Source organism: Peromyscus maniculatus, chromosome 1 (genome assembly GCF_049852395.1).
Source record: "Peromyscus maniculatus bairdii isolate BWxNUB_F1_BW_parent chromosome 1, HU_Pman_BW_mat_3.1, whole genome shotgun sequence".
In the NCBI taxonomy this organism is placed as follows: Eukaryota; Metazoa; Chordata; class Mammalia; order Rodentia; family Cricetidae; genus Peromyscus; species Peromyscus maniculatus.
In genome coordinates this window covers 174223939-174238688 of record NC_134852.1, presented here as the reverse complement: position 1 = coordinate 174238688, position 14750 = coordinate 174223939, and the positions used below count along the sequence as shown (strand labels likewise).

General features: G+C 40.2%; 1 protein-coding gene and 1 long non-coding RNA gene across 7 annotated transcripts in view; one reads left to right on the top strand and one right to left on the bottom strand.

Annotated features, from left to right (window-relative positions):
- Trpm3 (transient receptor potential cation channel subfamily M member 3) overlaps positions 1 to 14750 on the bottom strand; it is an 848188-nt gene that overhangs the window by 702806 nt on the left and 130632 nt on the right. The window lies entirely within an intron of this gene.
- LOC121822993 (uncharacterized) lies at positions 3417 to 13094 on the top strand. Its single transcript, XR_006064294.2, has 5 exons — positions 3417 to 7135; positions 8583 to 8650; positions 9472 to 9533; positions 12798 to 12866; positions 12978 to 13094. It is a non-coding gene; the product is annotated as an uncharacterized LOC121822993 (long non-coding RNA).

Genomic DNA, 14750 nt, shown 5'->3' with positions numbered 1-14750 from the left:
CTCCTCTGTTAGTCCCGCCTATACTTCCTGCCTAGCCACTGGCCAATCAGTATTTTATTTATTGACCAATCAGAGCAATTTGACATACAGACCATCCCACAGCACATCCTAGTAAAAATAATCTCTCCAGAGGTGACAAGCCTTGGACAATGACTGATTTTACCATACTAGAATAGCATGGAAAACCATCTGTGAATCTTTGATTTAAAAGTCCTGATATCAGCTGGCTGGAGGTGGTACACACCTTTAATCCCAGCACTTGGGAGGTAGAGGCAGGTGGATCTCTGAGTTCAAGGACAGCTTGGTCTACAGAGTAAGATCCAGGACAGGCAGGGGCTACACAACACAGAGAAACCCTGTCTCAAAAAACCAAAAACAAAAGGAAATAAAAGATAGTGTTTATTCTTTAATCAAAGGGGCTAGTAAATAAATTTCCATGAAAATAGTTAGACAGACCTCTCTGCCTCTCTGAAGGTGATTTATATAGCTAAAATAGATAAGCTGATAATTTTTTAGACAAAAATTCTAATTTTGTTTAGACAAAATTCAATTGTCAGATAGTTAAATGGGCCCCAAAGTAACCTGAAACATGATTTCCAAAATAATCTTAGTCTATAATAAAAGGCTCACAGTGGATTTAAGGATGAGATTTTAGTCTGGTGACTAAGTTGGAGTTAATATGGCACTAACAGCAGAACTTAGAAAAGAGGTAGCCTCTGTCAGAGAGCCAGTTCACATCAGCATTACTGAAATCAATGCCTCTGGAAAAATGGTGACTGCAGTGACATTAGCAGCAACAGCATAGACCATGTTAAAGATGCAACACCCCACCCCAGACCTGCTCAATCATAAATCCTAGAGTTTGGGGCCAGTATGCCACATCCCACTAAATGCTCTAGGTGGGTCTCTTGCAAATTTGAGAGCCAATGATTTCTTGGGGATGCGGGATGTAAAACATAGCAATGCCAGGCTCCATCCTGGGAATATCAGGTATAATGAATCAGGGTGACATCAGGCCCCTGCCCCGCAAGAAGTTGCTTAGGAGACGCTATTGTCTCAGCCAGGGTTGAGACAAACTGACCTGTTCAAACAATGTTCTAAGGAGTACACACACACACACACACACACACACACACACACACACACACACAGTATCATCCCTGGCAAACAAGATAAACACATAAAAACAATCTGGCTGAACTGAACACATTAATGCTTTTCCTCTCCAAGTAACTCTGACCTCCAGAGAGTTCAATTACTGGGTCCATTCCATCCTGACAAATGGAGCTGTGCTAGCTAACATCATAATAACAAGGAAATCATAAATAGCTTCCAGGATGTGCTTCACTGATCCAACTGTCTTAGAAAACATCACCAGATACATAAAGACCTAAGAAAATAATAGATGCTCAATTTTCAACCAGGCAAGCCAAATATATGCAAGGGCCTTGTGGCTCACAGGTCTCCACCATCCCTGCCAGCATGCCAGGCAATTATCCAACAATACACTTACATATTATAACATGTGTGTAAGAAAATCACATGGTTCCTAAAATTGCCAGTTTATAAAATCCAATTGTCAGCATCAGCCTGTGGTGATATTTTATTTGTACTGAAATGTTATTTTAATTTTATGTTAATAAATAAAGTTGCCCTGGGGTCAGAGCTATTAGAGCCATAGTAAGAGCGTGGTGGTTAGAAGAGCTAGGTAGATTTCTGTGTGTTCAGGGATACAGCCAGTATTGGAGACATACGCCTTTAAGACCTGGAGGGCGGTACTTACAGGCAGTGATGAGGCAGTCATGTGGTTGGGTTTACAACCAATGAGAAGGCAGAACAGAAAGATTATTTAAACAGGGACACAGGAAGTACCTCCCTCTCTCGGGGAAGCTAGGAGCACTGCAGGAGGTAAGATTTTATCTCTGAGCTCTGACCTCTCGGCTTTTCTCTTTTACCTTGGCTCTGTGTTTCTTATTTTAATAATACGATTGGTTACATCTACATCTGGCGCCCAACGTGACAAGAATCCATTAAAAACTGCTTGGGGCCGGCTCCCTAGCCCGAGCAACCGGCTCCCTAGCCGGAGCAACCAGCTCCCTAGCCCCTGCCCAAGGTCTGCTTGGGCTCAGGCTGGACTGTGAGCTGCTTGCTTAAAGCCAGTGCTACAAACAGCTCAGGCCTGCCCTGCTAAACAGGGCCCCTGCCTGTAAAGCCAAGCCTTGACTCGGCTCAAGAGGGAACAAGTGGCTGGCTTTAAGCTTTAGCCGGCTACCCCTTCGATTTCACTTTCACTTTCACTTTCACTTTCACTTTCGCTTTCTCTCTTGCTTTCTCTCTGTCTCTCTGTTTCTCTCTCTCTCTCTCTCTCTCTCTCTCTCTCTCTCTCTCTCTCTCTCTCTCCTTCTTCAAACTCAAGCATGTTGTTAAAAGGAAAATGCAAACTCCCTGTATCATGCCAGAAAGAGCCATTTTCTGCTATGGGACAGGACAAAAGCAAAATTAATTAAGGGACTATTCTATTACTAATCTCAACTCTTTGATTCTATTCTGATTCTTTAAACTTTTCTTAAAGTATAAATTTTATTGAATTTTCTGAATGCCAATGAGAAAGGAACAACAGCTGCAGAGAGACATTGGGTAATAGAAAAAACTACAGAATTAAATCAGCCTATATACTTTAAGGATGTGCTGACCTCAGAATGGAAACCAGGGTATGTATTACGTTGGGGACGAGGTTTTGCTTTTGTTTCTACAGGAGAAGATAAGCTGTGGATACCATCAAAATTGATAAAGGTTCGATTTGAACAAGAGAAACCTCTTAATTAGAGGAGGTGATAGTTCATCAACCAGCATGAACATCCAATTTAAACTAACTTGTAACACATGTCTTTTCATTTAATCAGATAATAACTTGCCAAAAAGGAGCATCCCCAAAATTAGTCTTGGGGAAAGGTTTTTGTTTTTGTCTTTTAGGAGAATGAAGGTTAAGGAATCTGAAGGACACAAGACAAATGAGACAACTGAAGAAAAGGGACAAATCATCTATCCCAGGAAACAGAGTATATGGGAGTATATGGCATATGGGTATATATTATCTAAAAAATTTTATGTCTTCTTAAATGTTTGTTTCTGCTTTTCTCTAAAGATTTAACACTATTGGTTTTCTAATAGTCCCAGTTCAATTAAAATTTAAAGCTGACTTTGGAGTTGGAGAATGGCTCTCTCCTTCTTCAAACTCAAGCATGTTGTTAAAAGGAAAATGCAAACTCCCTGTATCATGCCAGAAAGAGCCATTTTCTGCTATGGGACAGGACAAAAGCAAAATTAATTAAGGGACTATTCTATTACTAATCTCAACTCTTTGATTCTATTCTGATTCTTTAAACTTTTCTTAAAGTATAAATTTTATATCAAAATTTACAAGATTGATATATATATATATACATTTTAAACTTTGTTAAGATAGGAATGGTCATATAGAGTACTAACTAATTCTAGAAAAAAGGCTTCAATTAGCTGCATATATATGTCTTTGTGTTCGAGTCTCTTATCAGTTTTCTGCAGGAAATCACGGCCAGGCCTAACATCAACTGAAATCTCCAGGAAGAAGATGGGGCCCCACAACAACCACAACAACAACAACAATTCCACGTGGACAATAATAATATCACTGAACTGACAAACATCATCTACAGATCAGCTTTGAACTACAAGGTGCTCAGAGCAATTTTGAGATGACTAGCTGAGATGATCCAGTCTCAAAGACTACTTAAATAAGGACTTGAGATAAACCCTGAACTTTGGCAATACACATGGACTGGATAATAATGAAGGATATAGTTACCTTTCCTAGAATTTGACAATTAACCTAAAATTTTTCTTTCAGGATAAAGATAACTTCGCCCATACCCAGCAGGAAGCAATTTTAAGAATGACGCCCACATTCCCAAAGAGGTGGTGTGGGGCGGGTGGTTTTTTTTTTGGTTCTTTTAATGGGTTTTGGGTCTGGGATAATTTTCATTGTTTAGGGGGTTTGGTTACAAGTTGTTGTCAAGGGTTAGGAAAAAGGCTAAGCAAAGGACATTAGATTTAAGGTTCTTGTTTAAAAAAAAAAAAGAAAAGAAAGAAAGAAAAGAAAAGAAAAAGACAATTACTAGTTTTAAATACTTTACATTATTACCAACTATTAGGATATAAAGAAATGAAAGTTAGTAGTTAGACATTACAATAGAAATTGTAGTCATATTAGATATGTTTTAAAAATTGAGCAGATGTATTTTAGACAGGTCATCTTCAAACCCTTCAGAGATCTACAGAATATGGCATTTAAAATGTTTTAATAACTTAGAAATTTTTCTTTTTTGAGACATGTTGGCTCCTGGCAGTACCAATCTACTTCAGAGAAAATATGGGCATTGAAGAAACTGCATATGGAGTTAATTTTCATTGTGGCAAAAGTTAGCCACTGGAAAACAAAGTATCCTCAAATCAACAGAAAAAATGGACAGATAGAACACGAAACAAAGGACTACCGATTCCTGCCAAAACAAGTGTGGTTATGGCTTTATCAGACGGCATCTTCTGAGGCCAGGACAATATGGCACCATCCCTGAAGTGGCCTTCACAATCTGGAAAAGGTACAGTGCCCTTTTCTTTGAAGGCAGCTGAACAGGCAGTGGGCCGATGGCTTCTGTTGTGCAATGGAACAGCAACTGAAAGCTCACTCCTCTCAATAGTAGACTGGCATTTAATAGAGGGATGTGGAGAAGGGGATGCTTAGATGAAGCCATATATACACAGCCAAGAAGAATGGACAGCTGAATTCAAAAACCATCAACAATTTCCAGAATTTAAAATCCTGAATCATGACATGACACTAGTGGAATTCAGGTGTTTCTGGTACATGGACTGCTCTCACCCAATGTGAGGTTGAACTGTTGACCTTGTGTACAACCTACTTCACAAATGAGTCTGTCAGATACGATAAGCCTATAGGCTGAAGATGATGCCCCAACACTGTGGAGAAACCTCAGGTGACTGTCCAGGCAGCTGGCTGTTTCTGTCAACCCACAAAATTTTTGGAAGCTGCTTTTGTGCACTTCTTGTTTTTATTTTTGTTAGCTAATATTATTTCCTTCTTGGGTCTCTGAGGGAGTTGAAGATTAGTTAGTTATAGTTGAAGATTAATTAGGATAGAAAGTGAATTAGATACATTTTGGACTTACTAAAATAGGATAGATAAGGGAATTATTTTCTCTGATTTATCAAATACAAATGGACTAGACATCGTTTAGGTATTTGTTACTTGTATATATTGTATATAGTTATTATACTTTTGTATATAGTTTTTCTTTTGTTAGTTATAACCTTTTTCCTTTTTTCTTTTTATTAAAATAGAAAAAGGGAAATGTGGTGATATTTTATTTGTACTGAAATGTTATTTTAATTTTATGTTAATAAATAAAGTTGCCCTGGGGTCAGAGCTATTAGAGCCATAGTAAGAGCGTGGTGGTTAGAAGAGCTAGGTAGATTTCTGTGTGTTCAGGGATACAGCCAGTATTGGAGACATACGCCTTTAAGACCTGGAGGGCGGTACTTACAGGCAGTGATGAGGCAGTCATGTGGTTGGGTTTACAACCAATGAGAAGGCAGAACAGAAAGATTATTTAAACAGGGACACAGGAAGTACCTCCCTCTCTCGGGGAAGCTAGGAGCACTGCAGGAGGTAAGATTTTATCTCTGAGCTCTGACCTCTCGGCTTTTCTCTTTTACCTTGGCTCTGTGTTTCTTATTTTAATAATACGATTGGTTACATCTACATCAGCCTATGTGATAATTGTGTATTTCCCTTACCCAGAGGGAATAAGATAGCGCTAGGGCCCCAGGGGACACCTGAAAGAGCAGAGTACCACATCATGTCTTTAATGTCTTTTCTAACCTAACTAAGCACTTATGCAAAAGCAGTTACCATTTTTGCAGTTTAAAGCTACGGAAAAATTAGCATGTGAAGGGACTTCAGCCAGCCCTAGAAAGGCAAACAAGGCTCTGGCAGGCCTTGCCCTTCTCTGGCATTCCCTCTGCCTTTACAAAACCCATTAGATTACCTTCCTAAAGCTGGCCATCAAGGTCCATTCCCTTGTTTGGCCACTTTCTCCTCCTGAGATTGACTACCAAGATCCAGCTATCAAACTATTGAAGTCCAGCACTCAGAAGCCCCCTTTTGACTACTCTAATTAACATGCCCAATTAAATTAAACACCTCACCCTAACATGGGGTTTCTGCTTTCACTTTTATAAACCACCATTGTCCTAGGGGCCACATCTCCTCTCCATCCAGAGGCAGTTCTTTGCCCCCTTCTGGGACAAGCATTTCTGCTTGCTTCCCTTATTCCCTTCCTGTTAAGATCAATCCATGTGTGCTGTGGATATTGCTCAGTATAAATAAAATGCTGTCTGGCCAGTAGCCAGGCAGGAAGTATAGGCGGGACAAGCAGAGAAGAGAATTCTGGGAACAGGAAGGCTGAGTCAGAGGAGCGGCTGCCAGCCGCTCCATGAGGACCAACATGTAAGATACTGGTAAGCCATGAGCCATGTGGCAAAGTATAGATTAATAGAAATGGGTTAATTTAAGATATAAGAACAGTTAGCAAGAAGCCTGCCACGGCCATACGGTTTATAAGTAATGTAAGTCTCTGTGTGTTTACTTGGTTGGGTCTGAGCAGCTGCAGGACTGAAGGGTGAGAGAGATTTGTCCTGACCGTGGGCAGGACCAGGAAAATTCTAGCTACACATGTGAGTCCATTTAATGGGTAATAGGGATTTATAAATTCATGAATACAGAACTGAGTAAACAGCTGAAGTTGTCCTCTGTTCTTCAGGTTCCTTCTTCGCAGAGGAGACTGCCAGACATTCTGCAGGACATGGGGAGAACCGACTGTTGAACTTTGCTAAAAGATGAAACAATCCTTCAAATTTCCTGCTTCACAAAAAGTCTGCCAGAGACTGTAGGCCTGTAGGCTGAAGATGGTTGCCTCAGCATTGCAGAAGAACATTAACAGACTGTCCAGGCTGCCAGATGTCTCTGTCATATCTAGAATTTTGGAATTTGTTTACAATGCCCTCCCCATTTACTTAGGTAATATGATATCTTTCTTGGGTCTTTGGTGGAGTTGAAGACTGGATAGTTATAATTATGGCTTCCTTTAATCATGATAAAGGGTAAATTAGATATGAAACTTTAGATTCACAAAAATAAGATAGATGATAGAGTATTTTCTTTAATTTTGCTAAATACAAATAGACTAGATACTGTAACTATAATTCTTGATAACTGTTTTGTTACATGTAATTTTACTATATTAAGATGAAAACCTTCCTATTTGATTAGACAGAAAAGGGGAAGTGCTGTGGGATGTCTTTCTGTGTGGTATGAATATGTGTTGCTCCCATTGGCTAATAAATAAGCTACTTTGGCCTATGGCAAGGCAGCATAGAGGCAGGCAGGGAACCCAAGCAGAGATACAGGAAAGAGAAAAGCAGAGTGGGGGAGATACCAGCCCGCTGCCCAAGGAACATGTTAGCAGGTTGGCAGAACAGTAATGGCACAGCCATGGGCCACATGGCAAAACATAGATTAATAAGTTATAAAAGCCAGCTCGTGAGAATCCTGAGCCATACGCAAACAGTTTGTAATTAATATTAAGCCTCTGAGTAGTTGTTTTATAAATGGCTGTGGGACCATGGATGAGAGTGATTTGCCCAGACTGTGGGGCCAGGTGGGACTGAAGAAACCTCTGGCTACCCCTTTCCCTTCTCCCTCATCCACCTCTTGGCTTTGTCTCTTTCTCATTCCCTGACCTTCGTCCCTCTGGAGCAAATAAATCTCCTTTGTGCTACTTGGTCTTGGGGGTCCTGAGCCTATACTGATCCTTTCAGCATGTATGTTTCCTTCCCCATAATGTTATGGCTACAAGATTATTCTTACCATAGATCTTACCAACCTCTGCATTTGATCTTCTTTTTATCATCTGTTGAGTGGAGACTATTCACCTGTTCTCTTAAAAGATACATATTTGAGCTTCTTTCTTTTCTTTTCTTTTCTTTCTTCCCTCCTTCTTTCCTTTCTTTCTTTCTTCCCTCCTTTCTTTCTTTCTTTCTTTCTTTCTTTCTTTCTTTCTTTCTTTCTTTCTTTTTTTTTTTTAGAACCAAATTACCAGCATTATCATGCTTACATTTCAGGGCCATTATTGGGTAACATAAGGATTACTTGAGCACAAGTATTTCATCACTGCTATGGTTGGTCTAATAATCAGGTGTCTGTGAAGTGACTGATGGCAGCTAGCATAGAGAAGTATGGGTAATGTAGATGGAAAGGATGAAATGCATCCGAGGGAGGATGGAATAAGATGGAAAAAGATGTCATAACACTATTTAGGATGACATGCGGTATGAAACTTACAGAATTCTGGAACTTTTCCATTTCATATTTCCTGGCCACAGTTGATCATAAGCATGCTATTAAGAGTTAAGAGAGGCCAATGTTATCATTTTCATTCAGCATTTGTTTCTCATTTTACTGTAAGAAGCATACTGACGAGGACATGTGAAGAGTGTCATTTCCTGCTGACTCAGATACAGGATACAGAACCAGGTCAGTGGAAACCTTAGAATTAAACTCTGGAGATCTGGGCATGTAGATTACAGCAGCAGCACCCAGGATCTCATCAAAAATGAAGATTCTCAGGCCTGCTCCCATCATCTGTTCTGCAGCCCTGGAGGTAGTCTTTGCAAATCTGCCAGTCTCTTTCCCCTATGCCCATGGGGAGAATTGGGAGACTTATAATGAACCTACACATACATAGCCTAGTCATGTAGGAGATTTTTTTTTTCATCAAATTCTCCCTAAGAACAAACTAGAAGGAAAGGACACATAATATATCAACTCAGCATTTTGGACTATGGCACTAATGAGACCCAGTCATGATTTCCACACCAGGAGAGTCACTTGTGTTTATCAAGATGAAGGTTTATCCAAGTCCATGGCTCAGCTACTGCTCAATTTGTCTTTTAGAATTCAGTGTCCCTCTGACATCAGATGATCTGTGGTCCTCAGTAAAGAGGCAATTTGATATCACTATTCATGATCAATCTCTTTGGCCAGCACTTAACCCCAACTGGGTCTCACTTTTGACACTAAGTAGTTTTCATAACTCAACATTTGTGTTTCTTATTTCACATACAAATGACTGAATATTTCTCAAAGTATGCAAGCAAGGCAACTGATCATGGGGCCTCAATAAATGCATCTTATGCAAAGGAATGCACGCTTCTACTTCACCAGCCACTTTTAGCCTACAAGCAGAAAATGCCCACAAGTATGTTGTTTAACTGGCATTGTTATACTACAGCAATTTTTTTTTTAAAAAAATTGAGTTATTTCTCAATATTTAATGAATTTCTATTTTTACGTAGAATTGTGAAGTTTGGCTTTCATCAGAAATACCAGAACATGGGACAAGGATGGTGTTTCCCAGGTGAGGACTACACAGCAGTGGTGAAGATCACGGCCACCCAAGTAATCCACAGCTCTTGTTTTTCTTCTGTGTCATACAAGCAATGGGGTTGTCACAGAGCAAACTGGAAGTCAAGACATCTCTTAAGCCTAAGAAACAAAATTAGGTGGGTAAAGACTCACATAGGTTTGAACCTCAAGAAAGAGATGAAAATGAGCTTTTTATTTTGGAAGTTCAAGCTGTTCCGGAGGCAGGATGAAAAGAATGCAAAGCTTAGGAAGACATGGGAAGTAATAGGAGCCACTCACTGAAATCTGAAGGGGAGTCAGAAATGTCAACTGAGTAGATAGTGTTTGTTGTCCTACAGACATCCCAAGTGGAATTAGAAAACAACCAGCTGTTTAAGCAGGGCCAGGATGCTTGTAACCCTAAGTTTGAGAGTATGAGCACTCCTTTGTCCTTCATGAGCCCAATGACAGCACCCCACAAAAACACCTTCCAATGTAATTTACAGAAAGAAATTCCTCAAGAGACAAGTGAATCAGCTCATGTTTTATTTGATTTTTAAACTCTCCCTAAATTCTTAGCTTTGATTCATGTTTAAACCTTGCTGTAAATGACACCCTTGGAACAATGTTACTTTAAAAAGCTCCAGAATCAACTAAACAGCCATTGTAGATGCCTAAGCATAATTCTCTTGAGAAAAGAATGCCCATGTCTTAGATGTGTACTCTGAATTCCCTGAGGATCTCTCTCCCTCTCTCCCTCCTCTTCTTCTCCCTTTCTCTCTCCCACTCCCCGTGTGTGTGTGTGTGTGTGTGTGTGTGTGTGTGTGCCTCACTCAATATCCATGCTTAAGCATGTACCCTTGTTTATCATAATAAACTTCCTCATTTTGCTTCACTCTTCCTTGCCCTGAAATTCCTTTCTGCAACAGTCAAGGATCCAGCTTTGTTTGAGTGGAGTTCCCCAAGGAGGAAGGGAACCCCTCAGGCTGTGGGCAGCTGTGATGGGCTGTATCTTCCAGCCTACATGTTCAGCATGTAAGCCAAACATCTGTTCTGAAATAAAATGTCTGAAGGCTGCAAAAACATCCTGACTAGCTTCACCCATGTCCCTTTCCATTGGGCCTCCACAGACATTTGTACACACCACCACAGGTTTTGAAATAAACTACGACCTCAGATTCTACTAAGACACATGTTCTCAAAATGAACCGCACATCAGTGCTACTAGGAGAAACATAAACATACTGATGCTTGGGTCCCCACCCCAGAGGTTTTATTTTAACCAGCTGTGTCATGGCCCAGGTAATTTTTTCAGCATCCAAAATTGGTGCTAATGCATAGGCAGGGCTGAGGATAATTTACCTGAAGGAGATGGAAGATGGGAGTTCTCCCACAGCTTTAGAGATTTTAGGGGGCTAGTATTGTGTCTCCCTCTCCCAATCTGTTGCTTTGTAAGATCAGCTGATAAGGATTTAGCTTTCGATTCTAGCTGCAAGGAAGTTAATGAAAGCAGAGTCTTACACACATACAATTCCCCATTCTGCAATTCAAGTCGGCAGTCAGACCCTCCTACAGTCTGCCTGCGAGGCTCACACACGTGCATATTGTTTTATTTGTGTAGTATCTCAAGCAGAAATGAAAAGGGTACATGGCTTTGCTACTTAGTAACTATCGGCACAGCCTATGTGGTTGATTACAGGTTAGCAAATGGGAACACATCATCTAAACTACTGAGATCCTCCAAAATACCACAGCTAAATTCTGGACTGAACAGGAAATCTCTAAAGACTGATAACTTTTTTTTTTTTTTTTTTTTTTTTTTGTAACACGTCTGGTCCAGACCTCTCTCCTACACAGAGATTTGATGGGCTGAGGATGAATGACTTGAATTTTTTACAAAACATCCATTTATGGTCAGGGTCTCCAGAGAAACACTGCCTGGAGTGAGGGAAGACATTCTTTTATTATTATTATTATTATTATTATTAATTAAGAATTTTTATTATTAAGAAATTTTATATTCATTTTATATACCAACCACAGATTCCCCTCTCCTCCCTCCTCCCACCCCCAAGCCTTTCCCTCAACCCACCACCCATTCCCACCTTCTCCAAGGCAAGGTCTCCCATGGGGAGTCAGCAGAGCCTGGTACATTCAGTTGAGGCAGGTCCAAGGCCCTGCCCCCTGCAACAAGGCTGTGTAAGGTGTCACACCTTCCTATGGCACTGGGCTCCAAAAAGCCAGCTCATGCACCAGGGACAATATAATTGCACTCCATGGAGGGCCCCCTAAACAGTTCAAACTAAGCAACTGTCTCGCCTATCCAGAGGGCCTAGTTCAATACCGTGAGGGCTCCACAGTGAGAGAAGACATTCTTGCAATCTTTTATTTTTTCTTTCTCATCCTACTATCTCTGATTTTTAAAAAATTCTAGATACAGACAGTACAGTTTTCCTCCACTGGTGAGTTTAATTTGGTGTGTTTTTTTAAGTCAAATAAATTAAGAAAACAGGTTATGAACAACTACCCTATTCTGATATCCACAGTTTAATGTCTCTTTTCAAGTAAAAATTTCAAAAATCCTTGAAATGCCTATTCAAGGCTGTCCCCGTATTACTCCTTGTACATCACTGTTACTGTCTATAAATGTTCTTTTGACATTACTAGGAAACATAATTTCACATATTATTTGCTGATTAGATTCTTTCCAATTCTTTGGTAGAATAAATGCTGTGCTGAGCATTTTATCACTGAGACCAATTATTATATCTGCTTTAGTTCCATTTAAGTTACTTATTTTGGTTACTATTGCAATATAGAACAGCATTACAGAGTCCAGTTCAGGGCACCTTTCTTCAGGGTTTGCTTTGCATGGGTTAGCATGCAGGGAGGGCCGCGGGCTGCTGGTGTCTCAGCGGCCTCCTAGGGGTGTGTTCATTCTCTCCTTACTTCATCTCCTCCTTCTCTTCCTTTCCCTGAATTTCCCGACATAACAGGTGCCTCTGTCTTTCCATTTGTGTCTTTACTTATCGACCCTACAGTCAAATTTCTTTATCTTTTTCTGATTCCTTCGGGCATTTCTCTACTTCAGACTCTTTAATTCTAAAGGCCGACAAACACATGATTGTGTTTTATTTTTATTTTTAATATGTACTGTAAGTTCTGAAAGTTACTGCAGCAAGCCATAGAAAAATATGAGTCTAACTTAATTTGTCCCCAGATTGCTAACTGTGAACCATTTTGTTACCCTCCTCCTTTGTCTCCTCCCTTTTGAAAGTGAAAAGACTGTGCACCGTGACTGTATTTATTCCGTGGCCATCTACGGTTTCCACCACACACCTCCTAGGTAAAAGCTTTATTCTGAAGATCTATTTTGATAGCATGGGCTTATTTATAAGCTCTAATTTTCAAACTGGAAATATGTTTGTTTACTCTTACTTGCGTTTTATTGTTTCAGTGAAATTTTTATGAGAAACAGGCACTACCTTTGCTGATCTGCGGAGTAGGTCATCCATGTTTGCTGCTATGATAATTGGTATGTCTGTTAAAATCTCCATCTCACTTTTCCTAATAGGGCATTTATTTTACTTGTTTTTAAAAATTATCTTGTAATTATTGATTTTGCTGAAGCTTATTCTTGTGTGTGTGTGTGTGTGTGTGTGTGTGTGTGTGTGTGTGTGTGTGTGTGCGCGCCGGTATGTACTGAACCCATGTGTGTGCTGCAGAGGCCTAAAGAGGACATGGAGTGTCCCGTTTTGCTCTCTGAGTCCTGTCACTCTCTGCTTCACTCCTCCAGACAGGGTCTCTCGCTGCATCTGAACTTGCTGTCTGAGCTAGGCTGGTGGAGCAGTGATGTGCCTGTCTATATTCTCACAGTGCTGGGGTTACAGCTGTAACAAGGCCTGGCTTACTCTATCTGGGATCTGGGGACTTGAACTCGGGTCTTTGCACTTGTGCAGCAGATGCCTTTTCCTACTAAGATGCCTTTTCCTACCAGCTCTTCTTATCTTAAACTGTGTGTGTGTGTGGGGGGGGTGCATGCACACACATGCTCTGAGGTTTGAATCTCAGGCCTTGTATGTGTCAAACATACTCTACCACTGAACTATAACCATATTATTATAACCCTGGCCTAAGAGTTTTTTGTAAAATTTATTTTTAGCTGATTACAATGACCTGTCGTGGTTATTCTGATGCTGGTATTTTGGAAGTCAAAAGTACATTCCATTTGCCAATTTCCCTGCCCCACCCCCACCTCGGCTGCCCTCAAATTTAAAGTATTTTTTGCTACACTGATCAGAGCTAACATGTTCCACATTCTATAGAAATGGAAATGTTTGGTTTGGATAGTTCAATATTGGTTTTGAATACATGTCCTCCATGTTGAAGATGAACACATATTTTGAGTAACTTCATAATTGTGCTAATATTTATTAAATGTCTTTCTCCCTTCTATACATGTAATGATATCAGTCTCCTGCAGTTTTGTCTGAGATATTTGTATTCTAATAGTTAATTATTTAACTTTCACATGAGTTCCAATGTATTTTAACACCCTGGGCTTCCCAAAGGCAAGTGATATATGTTGATGGCTTATATAAAATTATTTATAATCATCAAGAAACATTTTTCTGTTAAAAAATGACATTGGCACTGGGCAGTGGTGGCACATGCCTCTAATCCCAGCACTTGGGAAGCAGAGGCAGGTGGATCTCTGTGAGTTTGAGACCAGCCTGGGCTATAGAGTGAGTTTCAGGAAAGGTGCAAAGCTACACAGAGAAACCCTGTCTCAAAAAAAAACAAAAAACAAAAAACAAAAAAAAAAAACAAACAAACAAAAAAAAAAGACTGTGGTAATTGGAAAGATAGCTCAATTCACTAAAGTCCTCACCATGCAAGCATGGGGACCTGAGTTCAATTCCCAGCACCCACATAAAATGTCTAGCGAGTGTGGTGACGCCTGCTTACAACCCTAGTGCCAAAAAGACAGATGACAGGAGGAGTTCTGGGGTCAAGGGTCAAGGGTCATCTAGCTTAGCACAGATTTTAAGATCAAGTTCCAATGAGATTTTCTCTCTCAAAAAAAAAATAATAATAATAAGCTGGATGGTTCCCAGGAATTGACATCTGAGTTTGACATCTAGCCTCCACATTGCTCGCACAGACACATGCATACACACACATGCAAACACACATATACACTCACACTCTTCTCCCACAGAGATAGTTT